General features: G+C 38.2%; 1 pseudogene; it reads right to left on the bottom strand.

Moving 5' to 3' along the window:
- Window positions 1–231: 231 nt before the first annotated feature.
- Window positions 232–12,654, bottom strand: LOC127421630 (1-phosphatidylinositol phosphodiesterase-like; annotated as a pseudogene).
- Window positions 12,655–16,794: the final 4,140 nt, after the last annotated feature.

A 16,794-nucleotide genomic window follows, 5' to 3' on the forward strand; every position in this document is an offset into this window, starting at 1 on the left:
GCATGTTTATTTCAAATTGACATGGTGTTATGACAGAAATTTGTTATAGTGCTTTATTACAATACGTGTCAGATATTCCAAAATTTTCCACCAAGCTCAAACTGTTTCTGTTACAGTTATGACAATTCCACAAGTAATTTTGAGTTCACAGTATGATATACCTGGGATTTGTGTCAATTAATATATTTATATACATTTTATTTTAATATTATATTAGCCATTTGCCCAGTTTTAGTCATATTGGACCTGACTTCCTGTCATTGTCTTTCTTTTATTAAATCCAATAATAGTTTGCACTAACTTTGCACCAGGAAAGTCCATTGTTACAATACCGAACCGCTTGTAATGACCAGCGTAGCCTGTCAGATATTCATACAGACGTGAGTTTATAAGCTTGGCTAGGTCATTTGGGTGTGCCAGGATGCTTGCGCCACTGCTGTAGGTGAGGAACATTAGGTCTTTGTTACCAACTGCAGCTGCCTCCAGATGGCTGTAGACACTACTTCATTTCTTCTCCACTTCCTCTGGCTGCAGAGAGGACACCTGGGGCAAGAATAAGTGAGGCTTTTATCAGTTCCATTTAATAATGTGGTGAGGGATCGCAAAAACATTCTCTGATGGACTTTTTTTAAAGACAGTTGACAATGAAGATTAATTAGACTCTGGAAACTAAATACAAAGAGTCTATTCTTAGGAGCCCTGTCAAATTATTCAAATGAATGTTTTGTTATTTTAAATTGAGCAGATATTTTCTCTTTCACCCCATTATTTACTCTCCCTATGAAACACCTTTCCTGGTTGTTTCTTTCAACTATGGACTTTCACAAGTATAAAATATTTATAAAAAGTATAAAACTTTTCATAAAATATTTATATATATATATATATATATATATATATATATATATATATATATATATATATATATATATATATATATAAAATTTTAAAATATATATATATATATTAACTCTGAGGATCTAAAACAAGGTGAAATAAACAAATTATATAAATATTTATAGTTTAAATTGTTATATAATGATTTTAACACAATTATGACTGTTCCTCACTTTTCCACCATGACCAACCATTTTCAGCCTATTTTTATAAACCACTAACCAAGTGTTACTTCACTAGACATTTGTTACCAAGGAGACAAAAGTGACAGTGAAGAGCAAGCTTGATATGAAATGTAAGACATGTCATGTGAAAAGAAAAAGATTACTAGGTAAATATCCTGTATACAATTTATATATAAACTCAGCAAAAAAAGAAAAACACATATCCTCTCACTTTCAACTGCTTTTATTTTCAGCAACCTTAAAATGTGTAAATATTTGTATGAACATAAAGATTCAACAACTAAGGGGGGGGGGGGGGGTCAAAATAAAAAGTAACAGTCAGTATCTGGTGTGGCCACCAGCTGCATTAAGTACTGAGTGCATCTCCTCCTCATGGACTGCACCAGACTTGCCAGTTCTTGCTGTGAGATGTTACCCCACTCTTCCACCAAGGCACTTGCTAGTTCCCGGACATTTCTGGGGGGAATGGCCCTAGCCATCACCCTCCGATCCAACAGGTCCCAGATGTGCTCAATGGGATTGAGATCTGGGCTCTTCACTGGCAATGGCAGAACACTGACTTTCCTGTCTTGCAGGAAATCATGAACAGAATGAGCAGTATGGCTGGTGGCATTGTCATGCTGGAGGGTCATGTCAGGATGAGCCTGCAGGAAGGGTACCACATGAGGGAGGAGGATGTGTTCCCTGTAACACACAGTGTTGAGATTGCCTGCAATGACAACAAGCTCAGTCTGATGATGCTTTGACACACAGCCCCAGACCATGACGGACCCTCCACCTCCAAATCGTTCCCGCTCCAGAGTACAGGCCTTGGTGTAATGGTCATTCCTTCGACGATAAACGCGAGTCCGACCATCACCCCTGGTGAGCCAAAACTGTGACTCGTCAATGAAGGGCACTTTTTGCCAGTCCTTTCTGGTCCAGCGAAGGTGGGTTTGTGCCCATAGGTGACGTTGTTGCCGGTGATGTCTGGTAAGGACCTGCCATACAACAGGCCTACAAGCCCTCAGTCCAGCCTCTCTCAGCCTATTGCGGACACTCTGAGCACTGATGGAGGGACTGTGCTTTCCTGGTGTAACTTGGGCAGTTGTTGTTGCCATCCGGTACCTGTCCCGCAGGTGTGATATTCGGATGTACCGATCCTGTGCAGGTGTTGTTACACGTGGTCTGCCACTGTGAGGATGATCAGCTGTCCTTCCTGTCTCCCTGTAGCGCTGTCTTAGGCGTCTCACAGTACGGACAGTGCAATTTATTGCCCTGGCCACATCTGCAGTCCTCATGCCTCCATGCAGCATACCTAAGGCACGTTCACGCAGATGAGCAGGGACCTAGGGCATCTGGTGTTTTTCAGAGTCAGTAGAAAGGTGTCTTTAGTGTCCTAAGTTTTTATAACTGTGATCTTAATTGCCTACTGTCAGTAAGCTGCTAGTGTCTTAACCACCGTTCCACAGGTGCATGTTCATTAATTGTTTATGGTTCCTTGAACAAGCATGGAAAACATTGTTTAAACCCTTTACAATAAAGATCTGTAAAGTTATTTGGATTTTTACAAAATTATCTTTAAAATACAGTGTCCTGAAAAAGGGACGTTTCTTTTTTGTGTTTATATATTTTTTTTATTCTAGGCCATTTCCAACCAAGCTGTAATTTTGTAAAATTATGCAAAAAGTGTTAAAACATAATTTAATTGTGAGCGTATCTAGGATACATTAAATGTTACCTGAGAAATTAACCTTGATAAGGCAAAAGATTAATTTGAACGATGTTTAGAATATCATTTCCACCACAGAATGTTACCAATATAAATATATATATATATATATATATATATATATATATATATATGATGTGGTTAGGGTTGCCAACTGTCCTGTATTAGCTGGAATGTCCCAAACGGGAGGCCTATTATCCAGTATTTAAATGGCAAAACACTCAAGATTGCGAAGTTGGCAACCCTAGATATGGTGGAACTTACAGTACATTTATTTGTCCAGAAAAATTAAAACTCTAAAATGTACTAAATTCTTGTGTGATGCATGTATATCCACTGTTGATCATTATTATTAGACAAATTAAACTAGTCAGTTAAAGTGTCTAGTTTACACAAAGTTTTTAAAAAAGACTTTAAAAAGTACACAGGGCCAAGATAGTTCCCATAGTTGAAGAAAAACCCCACTTTCACAAATCCATCAGAACCTGTATAGACCATTTCAAGACAATTTAAGGAAGTAACGTCTATTTGTTCCTTGAACATTTCCTGCTAGTTGCACTTTCCAAATGGGATAAATCACCCTCCGAATAGCACTTCGAAGGGAGAACAATCATGTTAGTCATGCTGTAAAATCGCTTCAAATAGAATTCAAAATAAAAATGACTTAAAAATTGAGTTCCGAACTATGCATATTTTTTAGCCCCACAACTATTAGCCTTTCAAAGCTCTCACTGTAATGTGTAGGCAGGCGAACAGGACAAGAATGATGAAGACGATGAGATGAACAAGAACCCAAATGCAGTTTATTAACTAAAAACATGAAAGCATCCAAACCAAAACAAAAACCATGAACAAGAACCATGACTAAGAAAGCAAAACAATGAGAGCCAAACAGAACAACATTATATTAGCACAATACTTGACAAAGGACAATGGCAAACATGAGGGCTTAAATACACAGACTAGGGTTAACAAGATAACAAAACAACCAATGACAAGACTAAATTGATAACAAGATAACCAATGAATAGATAGAACTGATAACGGGATAACAATACTAATAAATATGAACCAATGAAAAGACAAGACTAATAAACCAAGAACCAATAAGAACAAAACATTTGAAACAAGATATATAGTCACATGACTATAAAAGACAGGATCACATGAGGGGAACAGGAAATCACATGACAAAATAAATGACATGACTAAATGAATAACATCAATCAAAACATGACCAAAAACACATAAACGTTACACTCACGGTGGATGGTAAAGTCTTCGAAGGGAATAGGGTGTAAGTATGATCACTTATGAATGAAACACACCCTCAATCAAAACAACAGCGGGAGGTGCTTCAGCAACGACAAATGGACGCATGAACCGCTTCAGTAAAGTGAGACGGCTGGATACGTGCAGCTAACAACTGTAGCACACATATTATTTCTGGTAGGTGAACAACATTTATACCAACTAATTGTACGTTTGAGAGGTAGAGCTTTAAAAGTGAATTTAGATCGCTCCCATTATGCGGAATGAAGCTGCACAAGTCATTTACTATTACATTTAGTCATTTAGCAGATGCTTTTATCCTAAACGACTTACAAATTAGGAACACAAAAAAATAAACCCTTACCTTGTCATGCAGAGAGCTTCCTTTAGCGGCTTCATTGATTATAATAGGAGCAAAACAATATTTCCAAGCTCTCCAATGAGGAAATAATTTTGAGCGTCTAAACTATGCTACAATTTCATCGTTTCTCTCACGTAGACACTCAGTATCAACAACACGACTGGATAAGTCACTTCAGGTAAACATTTGACGTTATTTGAAGAAAATATGTTATCTCAGAGTCTTATTTAAAGAATCCGCTAATGATACTGGAAATGCTTCATGAATAGTTGTGTTCTAATTCCTTTATTATCATTTACATTCTTCAAATGGTCTATAGGAGCCAGTCATCTGCAATGTCCAAAGAGTTGTAGCGCATGCCCAGCTCAGGGCTGAAGAAGTCCTGCAGTAAGATCAGCTTTCCTCGTACCTCTCCCATAGTGGGCATCTCACGGCTGTGCCACAGCAGGTCCCAGTGTGCATACTCCTTAATGTAGTGGACCATTGCCCTATAGATATCGTTTGTGTCACTCAACTCTTCCTTCAGCCTCATCAACACTCTTTCAGTAGGATATTCCTTTAGGGAAAGCCACAACGTCCATCAACACATCCCCAAAATGAGTATACTGATACGAGATTCCATGGTGGATGGTCAAGTTGCCTCTCACATGACAGACACGAATATCCAGAAAGCGAATTCCGTCACGCAGTTGGAGGGCAAGGGACCAGGAGTTACACCCTGCTAGTGTGCAACCATGGTTTTGAGTGTGCCAGGCATAGTCACGTCTGACAAAGAGTAGATATCAGGGATGGTGGCCATCCAAGAAGGGTTTAGGATCTCAGGTGTGGAGGTGTCATCATAGTCAGGGGTCTGGATGACCCCGTGTCCCGGACAGGCCACACTGTGGGGGAATTCACTAAGAATGTATTGTGAAATTATTCTAGAGTTGATTTAGCACCAGATTCACTAAAGAAATTATGCAAATCAGGTAACGGCACAAACACATTGGAAAAATCTGTGCTTGAATGCAGTTTTTACAGCACAATTTTCCAAACTTGCGGGTCAGTTCTGAGTGCTGGGTTGTAGAGGATGCTGAGGTAATGAGAGGTCATATTTAAAAGTAAATTTCATCAGGCAAATAATGCTGATATTTGTGACTTAACACCAAAGTATACTTTGGTTTTCCACATGCCAGTACATCTCACACACCGTGTGTGACGCAAATCTCATCAGCAGCACAGTATGCTTGGAGTGTTCGGTAGAGGTCGACTGATATTGGAATTTCACTGATACGATAACTAAAGTGATGGAAAAAGCCAGTAATCTAATTAAATGGCCGAAAGTTTTTAGAATAGATTTACTGAATTAATTTTTTTTTAATCTTTCCTTACTGTGATGGGTCTAGACATGGAGTCCAAACTAAATGAAATGCATTTTACTGTGTAACCCAAATCCCTATAATAAATAGAAAAAAACATAACGCTAGACTTTTAACCATAAACAATCTAGAAGTACACCAGGGTGTAACATCCGAGGTTGTTACCCCTCCTACCAACCACCAGAGGGAGCCCTCTCCCGAATACTAACTCCGTACCCTTTCTTCTTTAATGACTTCCTGTTTGAACTATATAAATACCATGCTGTTCCATTTTGACTTTGCGAAGTATTGCCAGTTTACCCTGCCTTACCAAGCGTTTTTCCATTGCCATTGCTGATTGTTCTCTTGTTATGACCATTGCCTGGTTTCCTGGATTTATTGCCTTTGGATACCCCTTTGTTTTGTTTGCCTTGTTGGATTGTCTTTTTGGTTTATTGGATTATACCACTTGCTTTACGACTACCTCTATTTGCCTGCCGATTTGTATTGTTTTCTTGTGTTCATAATAAACTTCCAGCACATGAATCCTAACACCGTCTCCATGGCCAGTTCATTACACAGGGACTCTTACTTTGAAATGTTGCCGCTCCCAGCTAATCACACAAACAGACAGTTAAAGCTACACTATGTAACTTATAATTTTTTTAAAAAACAATAAAATGTTATTAATGAGAGAGTGCAACTAAAATCCATCTTCCAAATCATGTCTTTACCCAAATACACTTTGATAAACCTATAATAATGATTTATATTTTAGAGCTGTCGGGATGGATTTCGTGGGAAATTGCATACATACATCATTCGCCTGTGCATGTTGACATCATATCCGTACACAGAGAAAATAAGATCCGGCTATTGTAGCGCGTGTATGGTGTGGGTGTAGCTGAAGCTGCAAGTTTGTCACAATGAACGAGAAAAATTGACCATGGATCATTCAAAACGGCAAATCTCCGGGGAATCACTGGTTGTAAAAACAAAGAAACCCCGAACAGAGCAGAGTCTACAAGCAAAAAGGGAAAGCAACAGAGTCCACAATAAAACCCGAATCAGCATCGGCTTGGCACTTCAGAGGTGGCTCCTTTAAAAGCGAACCAGAGATGTCTTCTTTCTTATTCAACAGGTAATATATTTTATTGATATGGTTTATGTATAGTTGTGTAATCACACACACACACACGTCTGTGTGTGTAGTGAAATACAATAATTATACTGTAATCAGTGCAGAACTTTTCACTTGCTAGCACACGTGTATTTTTCTTTATAACGGCAATCATTTATATAAATAAATCCTTTAGTCCTAGGCTTGCCAAGGACATGTGAGTCTTGAAATGATGTTGACCACTGGTTGGTAACAATGACAATCTATAAATTAGTTACTACCTTGGTCTATTTGGCTAGAATACCCTGCAGATATAAAAACTTTACAATGTTTGACCTTATCAGACTAGCAATCGTTATGTCTAATGTTAAATAACGTTGCCTAACTTTTGTAACAATTTATTTCAAACCATCAATGTTTCTAATAAGTCAAAACAACAGCAAAAGATATGGCACTTACCTGCTCAGATGACATGTTTTCAGATATAGGTCTTTTTCTTTCTATCGTTATTTATTTGTCCATTCGCTCTGATAAGATGTCCTGTATCCAGTGTACACCGGTGCCTCGAACCACATTCATCTACACAGAGGAGCAGAGCCGAAGCACGACTTGTGTCATTTCCAAAACAATGTTCTTCTGCAAGACACATGCAGTTTTATTTTTTAACCACTAGAGGGCCAAAAGTTACATAGTGTAGCTTTAAACAAAATATGCACTTTTACAATCATCTACAATGTATTGCAACATAAACACTAAGGTAAACATTGTCATATAACAAATATGAGCAGTCATTCATCAACAGTAGATCATTATTCATGAACAGGAGAAAATCAGCGTTTACTTGTCATAAATGTCCCGTTATCCCGTATTATTAAAACAGACTTTTCCCCCTTTTCTCTAGGGACACTGTCTATCAAAATAAACATGGAATTAATATTAATAATAACTATATAAATAAATTATTAATAATTGTCCATGTTTTCTTTTTCTTTGTATGGCTTTGCTTCAGTTAAGAACACTTTATTATCTAATCAAAATAGCAAAATATGCATAAAAGTGAGGATATAAATATGTATATTGTCAATGAAGACAGAATTAGACAAAGCAAATCAGCACAAGGTGACAGTGATTGTATGGCTGCCAAGTATGGCTGCTGTGTTGCGAGCTCCGATACAACATGGTAGTGTTTTGTTTGTTTTGTTCACAATTCTTATGTTTTTTGTCTTGGATGTTGTCTGCCTTATTGTCTACGACAGACAAACACTTTTGGACATTGGTTCAGCAATTTCACACCGTAAACCGGACTTCAAATTCCTCAATGCCGACCCGCTGTTTACAAACACGCAAGCGGAACCCTTTGTCTGGGCAGTCCGGATGCGGAAACGCAGAAGGAAAAGGGGAAACAGAGCCAGCGTTCTCATCAGAGTAAGACGCCACACAAATCGACCCCCGCTACCCAGTATTCTACTGGCAAATGTTCAGTCTCTGGACAACAAGCTCTGCGAGCTGAAAGCGCGGATTTATTTCCAACAAGAGACAAGGGACTGCTGCATTATCTGCCTTACGGAAACTTGGATGTCTGCAGAGATTCCAGACTCAGCCATTGAACCCGCGGGGTTCTCCGTGCACCGAGCGGACAGAGCGAAAGACCTCTCAGGTAAAAGCAGAGGTGGTGGTGTATGTTTTATGATCAACAAATCCTGGTGTGATCAGAGGAACGTATATTCTATCAAGTCTTTCTGCTGTCCTGATCTGGAATTTCTCATGCTTCTGTGTCGACCATTCTGGCTACCGAGGGAATTCACAGCGGTCATTATCACTGCTGTGTACATCCCGCCACAAGCCGACACAGACCGGGCACTCAAGGAACTGTATGGGAGTATAAGTGAGCAGGAAACCACGCACCCTGAGGCCACGTTCATTGTGACCGGGGACTTTAATAAAGCCAGTTTTAAATCAGTCGCACCAAAATACCAGCACATTAGTTTCAACACACGAGGGGACCGGGTTTTGGACCATTGCTACTCTCCCTTCCGGGATGGCTACAAATCCCTCCCCCGCCCACCATTTGGCAAATTGGACCACTCTTCCATTCTGCTTCTGCCCACTTACAGGCAGAAATTGAAACAAGAAGCACCCGCCCTCAGAACGATCCAGTGCTGGTCGGACCAATCAGACTCAACGCTACAGGACTGTTTTGATCACACGGACTGGGAGATGTTCCGGTCCGCCTCTGATGACGACATCGAGCTTTACGCTGATAGCGTAATGTGTTTCATCAAAAAGTGCGCGGAGGACCAGAAGCCATGGATTAATAGCAATGCATAAACAAGATTGAAGGACAGTTTAACACCACCAACTCTAGAAGCATGTGGCAGGGAATTAACATCATCACGGACTTTAAAGGGAATAAAAACTCTGCCATGAACACCGCTGCCTCTCTCCCGGATGAGCTAAATACTTTTTATGCTTGTTTTGAGGGAAATAACACCGCCCTCGCGGCGAGAGCTCTCGTGGCCGAAGCTACAGATGTTAGTTCACTCTCCGTCTCTGTAGCGGATGTAACCCGATCCTTCCGACGGGTGAATATCCGCAAAGCCGTGGGTCCAGACGGCATTCCGGGCCGCGTCATCAGAGCGTGTGCGAACCAGCTGGCTGGTGTTTTTACAGACATTTTCAACCTATCCGTCTCTTTGTCTGTTGTCCCCACATGCTTTAAAACATCCACCATTGTGCCTGTTCCAAAGCAATCAAAAATAACTTGCTTAAATGACTGCCGTCCTGTTGCTCTGACCCCCATCATCAGCAAATGCTTTGAGAGACTAATCAGACATCTGCTCTGTGCTGCCTCTCTCTCTAGACCCATTGCAGTTTGCTTACCACAACAACCGCTCCACTGATGATGCCATTGCATCTACAATACACACTGCTCTCTCCCACCTAGAAAAAAAGAACACTTATGTGAGAATGCTGTTTGTAGACTACAGCTCAGCATTCAACACCATAGTGCCCTCCAAGCTAGATGAGAAACTCCGGGCTCTGGGCTTAAACAGCTCGCTGTGCAGCTGGATCCTGGACTTCCTGTCAAGCAGACGCCAGGTGGTTAGAATAGGCAGCAGCATCTCCTCATCACTGACCCTCAACACTGGACACTCAACACTGGAGCCCCACAGGGCTGTGTTCTCAGCCCCCTCTTGTATTCCTTGTATACACATGACTGTGTGGCAACACATAGCTCCAATGCCATCATTAAGTTTGCTGATAACATGACGGTGGTATGTCTGATCACTGACAATGATGAAACAGCCTGCAGAGAGGAGGTGCACACTCTGACACACTGGTGTCAGGAGCACAACCTCTCCCTCAACGTCAGTAAGACAAAGGAGCTTGTGGTGGACTTCAGAAGAAAAGACAGAGAACACAGTCCCATCACCATCAATGGAGCACCAGTGGAGAGAGTCAGCAGCTTCAAGTTCCTGGGTGTCCACATCACTGAGGAACTCACATGGTCCATCCACACTGAAGTCGTTGTGAAGAAGGCTCATCAGCACCTCTTCTTCCTGAGATGGCTGAGGAAGTTTGGAATGAACCGCCACATCCTCACACGGTTCTACACCTGCACTGTAGAGAGCATCCTGGCTGGCTGCATCTCCGCCTGGTACGGCAATAGCACAGCTCACAACCGTAAAGCCCTGCAAAGTGTCGTGCGAACTGCCAGACACATCATCGGAGGTGAGCTTCCCTCCCTCCAGGACATATATACCAGGCGGTGTGTGAAAAAAGCTCGGAGGATCATCAGAGACTCCAGCCACCCGAGCCATGGGCTCGGTATCGCAGCATCAGGACCCGCACCAGCCGACTCCATGATAGCTTCTTCCCCCAAGCAATCAGACTTTTGAACTCTTGATCTCCCATGATCAAAATACATCAGCACTGCACTTTATTACTCTTAATCTTATATCTCACACCGGACTGTCATAAATTATATTATTATTATATTATATTCTCTCTTAACAACTTACTATCAACCGACAGCCTGAATGTCAATACAGTACAATACAACCTACTGTACATTCTATATATACTACTATATATATTTTTTTTATTTTTTTATTTTTATTGAATAATGTGTATTGTATACTGTACAGTGTATGTTATTATTTGTATATTGTGTTGTGTGTAATTGTGTATATTTGACTTTAAATTGTGTTGTATTAATTTGATGTTATTCTAAATTGGTATATGTCTCATCACTGCCACGACTGCTATGTTGATCGGAACTGCACCAAAAAATTTCACACACCATTGCACTTGTGTATATGGTTGTGTGACAATAAAAGTGATTTTTTTTTTTTAGACTATATATATTGGATAACATTGGACAGGCCGTGTCTAGTGTTGACTGGGCTAAAAGAGTATCACAAAGCATTTGTGGTGGGCATGCATCGAACACGTCCGAATGGGCTCGCAGTCACAGAGAATGTATGAATGGCTTACCGCTTGACTGTGTGTGAGATGGAACTTCAAGCAAAAAATGTATACCCTTGATTCTCTCATCATTTACTCACTCTCATGCCATCCCAGATGTATATGACTTTCTTTCTTCTGCAGAACACAGATTATGATTTTTAGAAGAATATTTCAGCTCTGTAGGTCCATAAAATGCAAGTGAATTGGTGCCAACATTTTGATGCTTCAAAAAGCACATAAAGGCATCATAAAAGTAATTCATAGGACTGCAGTGTTTCAATCCATATTTTCAGAAGTGATATGATAGGTGTGGGTGAGAAAAAGATCAATATTTAAGTCCTTTTTTGTTTGAAATTTTTCTCCCTGCCCAGTAGGGGGTGGTATGCATGAAGAATGTGAATCATCAAAAACACAAGAAGAAGAATGTAAAAGTGATCTGTTTCTCACCCACACCTATCATATCGCTTCTGAAGATATTGATTTAACCACTGGAGTCTTATGGATTACTTTTATGCTGACTTATGTGATTTTTGGAGCATCAAAAGTTTGGCACCCATTTACTTAGCTGAGAAATTCTTCTAAAAATCTTCATTTAAGTTTTGAAGATGAAAGAAAGTCATACATATCTGGGATGGCATAAGGGTGACTAATGATGATAGAATTTTCATTTTTGGGTGAACTGTTCCTTTAAGGCACATTCTATAATGAACCTCATTTACATAGAAAAAGGAGTGTTTGTGAAGAAAAGAATGACATTGACTTAATTAAAATTTTGCCAGGCAAAGTTGGACTTCGGGTGGCAAGTGCATTTTTGCACTAAAATACCCTACATGCCAAAGTGGCGTAAATGTTTTGTGAATTCGCCCCTTTAAGTTTTGTTCCAAACAGAGGTCCGAAGAGCATCAGACAAATTTTGTCTATTTTTTGGAAAGCCTTATCTGTCCAGCTACAAGATAAAAAAGATTGCAGTCAAAAAACACTCACACATGCTTATCTATAATGGATGGATATATTGAAATTAGATAATTGGTTAATTTGTTCACAATAACACCCCGTAGACAAAGAGAAATAGATACATTTGGCCAGTCTTAGATACAAGTATTTTTTTTAAATAAGGATAACAGACTTTCATCTCAGTAGAATGGATTTTCCTTTTACTATAAATGAAATGGAAAAAAGTACTCCAATTTGTTACTTAATATACTGTGAAAGAGGTTGTACAATTATGGGTATTAGGAAGTTTACCCCAACAAAATGCCCATTACCATTAGCTGCACAATGTCTCCTCTGATGCCTTCCATAATGAGCCCTTTAATATAAAGATAATGATTATAATATGTAAATGATCATTTCACTGACACTTGTGATAATAAATACAACACTTTTTGTGGTATGACATCATCCTACATAAATATCAGACATTTGGTAATGATTTTATGGCTATGTATTTGTAGGTAATTGACACACAATACGTCCATGGGCTTTCTTTATATCAACATCTACATTTTAAGTTCAAATTTATATTACTGTATAAGGGAAATTGCATATCTTATATCCTGTAACTGCTCACCATTTCAAGTTTTTCACCTTTTAATCACTTTTTTTTTTTTTGCTGACACCAGTTCATTTTTAATTGCACTGCAGTGTGACAAGTGAATTTTTAAAAGTAAAATATTCCATGTAGTTTCTCAATGAGTTCATAAAAGCTGCATGCATAAGCATTATAAAAAAATGAGCAAAATGCAGTTTAAAAATGTTTTAGATGAGTAAAGCATGTCACACTTCAAGTCAACTACCCTTGTTGCTGAATTTGCAGCTATGAAAATGGCAAATTTAAAAACCTCCAAACAAACTATTTTGGCAAATACTTTACATGTAAACTAATATTAACCATAGCTGGAGAAGTGGCTTAGCACAAGATTTCTTGTCTAGTTTATTGGATTCACCAGTGAAACTAAAGAATGGTCTCACATACAGAACCTGCAGGCAGAGTCAGGTTAGCTGTGAAGCCTGCTGCTGTTTTTGTACCCCTTTTTTTTTTTTTTTTTTTTCTCAGTGAGTACACAGATGTGGCTTGAACTTGTTGGATGCACCAATACAAGCTGACCCTTTTGTTTGAGGGGTCATTATGCCTATTAATAGTGTACAGTAAAAAGCTGACTCATTGAGAGTGGACAAATAGTCTAAACTGAACTCATTTGCCCCGTGGACAACACCAAAATGTAATCATGTAATCTATTTGTATTTATACAATTTATAATCTATATGCATTCATATAAAGTGCATTTCTTGAATTTGTGTATATATAACTGTATAGTTCCAACTCGAGGCAATCAATAGGATCCGGTGTCCAGCTGTGTGGGTGGCAGGGAGACTTCCCTGACTGCTGCCCCACCACCAAGAGATGTTCTGGGATTAATGGGGCGAAACTTCCGAGATAGGTGGCTCCCAGCTTATGACTCTGTAGCTCGACACCCGAAAGCACCGGCGGCGGTGCGGCAGGCAGTAATGCCCAGCAGGTTTAGACATTTACCCATGCATCGGAGCATATTGGATGTTTCAAGCTATAAAGTTACTGTATGTGTGTGACTACACATACTCAAAAATAATTTTAAGATTTACACATTTCAGTTTCATAATAAAATTCCACCACAATTGAATTAAAGTTATCTTAATATATATATATATATATATAATTAAGATAACTTTAATTCAATTGTGGTGGAATTTTAATTCAATTGTGGTGGAATTTTATATATTTTATATATATATAAAATGTTATTAATAATTTAATTAATAAAAAATTAAATTGGATGGAATTTTGTTGAAAAACTTACAAATAAACTAAAATATCTATTTTTTAGTATACTATATTAATGTTAAATATAACTGTTATTGACCACTGGTGTCTTTTATCATAGTGCTGTTGCCCACATTGTATAAAAGCATACCACTTAAATCTGCAATGCATGGCCAGTTGTGGCTAATTGGTTTAGTAAGTTTTAGTATATTCTAGATCCCATCCTTTGCAATTAATATTCACACTTTACCTTGCTTGAAATACTTCCTAAATTGTAGATCCCCCGCTCCCACACACACACTTCTGAAAACATCTTGTGTTTTTCAATGTTTATATCTGTTTATTAAAGTGACAAACAAATGAAAAAGTTCAGAAATAGAGAAGTCAGTTCTATTTAAATTGAAAATAGTCTAGTAAATTATTATCATGCTGATGTAAATATACTAAGCATAAGATACATTATCTCCTAGAATAAACAGCTAGGTTTACTGTGAATAAACATTAGCCTGAAGTGCTGTGATATACACAGTCAAAGTTTTTTGCCAGGGTTTATGGGAAAATATAAGTTTATTTCTTCTGTTACTTCTTTTAACAACTGTTCTTTTTCCCAGGGGTGAGTAAAATTTTGAAACTCTTTAAAATGTTCCTGTTTTCAGCTACTGTAGCATAAAAAACATAAAAAAATAAACCAGCACAAACAACTTTGTTGTTGTGTGTATGGTAACCCACGTAATGCCAAAAACTTTTTAAAAGTCAAACTTGGGAATGCCTGCATCCCATATTGTGCTTTAAGGATTCTACAAAATAACACAAAAACAAAACAACCTTACTTACTGCATTTACAATTTGAATAAGGATGTATCCTTTTTTCATCAAAACTCTTCCACTGACCTTACAGTGTATCTTGAGGTTATTTGCTCAAACAGCTAAGGATTGTGGTGGTCTGGATATAAAATTGTAATCGCTTAACTCAATAGAACAACAATTATTAGCGAGTGTCCAAGCAACAAAGAAAAACTCTTATCTGATAATCCTATAGAGTTGGGTACAAGTGTGCTAGTGAAAATGCTTCTATTTTTCATTCTTTTCTAGTTTAATACAAAATGTTTAATTACAAATTATGTCATCAATAATTTGATTGAAAAGAGTAAATTATATGAAATGTAGAAATCCTACACTACTAATGTACATTTATTAATTTAGCAGACCCTTTTCATCATATGTAGCCAATTAAAGAAAAATACTGATTCCAAAAATTATGGTATTTAGCAAACTTATGTTATACCACTGCTGTATTTAAACAAGTCATGTTTCATTTGTAGTGCTTTTCACAGTACACATCATTTCAAAGCAGCTTTACCAAAAAGTATGTGTAATGTCTGTACTGTCTTAAATGTCTTAAAGTCCCCATTGCACATTTCAATTTAGCTACAGTCTCTCCACAAAAGTCTTTTGAATTTTCTCAGAACAGAATAGCAGTTTTCAAGCAGTTGAGTTTCAAAACTCATCAAATGCAATTAAAAGTGCAACACTTACAACAATAAGGCAGAGGCTATTTGAACTAAGTGCACTATTTACACCTCCAATTACATAAACATACAGACATACAGTACAGTATAGGGGCATCACTGCAGCATATTTATTGTGATTATTAAGAGTCCCACAAACACCCTACACCAACCTCTAGCCCTAAACCTAAAATTCCAGTTTCACTACAGTAACTACTGTATAGTTTCAACATGGTATTTTGTTGTAAAATCTTAGTAACCACAAAAATTAAACATGGTAATTATATTAACACCATATTACTGTAGTAGCACCATGGTTAATTGCATTAAAACTTTGTTTTTTTGCCAAAAAACATGGTTACTACAATATTACTATAGCAAAACAATAGTTGATTTGACCCAGATCAACCCTTTCACTCAAATCCTGATCTTCACTGTAACCAAATGACTGCAAGGAAAACAACCTTTCTATTAATTTTGTATTTATTATTATAAGTAGTTATAATAAATTCAGATCCCGGACGATCCCCCAATTGTTACGGCCTCCCCAGTCTAAGGCTGGAGAGGTCCAACAAGGAGAGAGATTTTGAAATTCCCTTCTCCTGTCCCAGAAATTAACACAACTACCACTTTTCTAAAGTAACAAAAATACTTTATTTAAATGACAGTAAGGAAGCAACACCAGGCTTCAGGAGTGAGCAAAGCCAAAATAAATAAAAATATCATTCTAACTAAAAAGAGTTCAAACTAAATTACCTAATAAATTCAAAGTATGTATAAACAACTAATTTTTACCCTGACTAGGCAGAAACAGGAGAGGAGGACAAATAGGAAAGAAACGGCAGCCACCTCCCTACGGCTTCCATAAATGTAAGAATAATAAAGCAAATAATCAAACAGAAAAAAAAACAAACTTTAAGTTAACTGTCACATACCAAAAAGGTCTATGTAATGGTCATAAAACGCACACAGCTCTAAAAAGAATACAAAGTATCAACAAAGCATCAACAATGTACACAACAGTCCGGGGCAGGAGAAAGGAGAAACAGATATCAGAGACAGCCAATAAACAGTCTGCCTCTTTCCATCTCTCTCGCTTGTGTGTTGGATCCACCCAGCATTTATTCTCTTGT

The sequence above is a fragment of the Myxocyprinus asiaticus genome, chromosome 30 (assembly GCF_019703515.2).
Source record: "Myxocyprinus asiaticus isolate MX2 ecotype Aquarium Trade chromosome 30, UBuf_Myxa_2, whole genome shotgun sequence".
Taxonomy (NCBI): Eukaryota; Metazoa; Chordata; class Actinopteri; order Cypriniformes; family Catostomidae; genus Myxocyprinus; species Myxocyprinus asiaticus.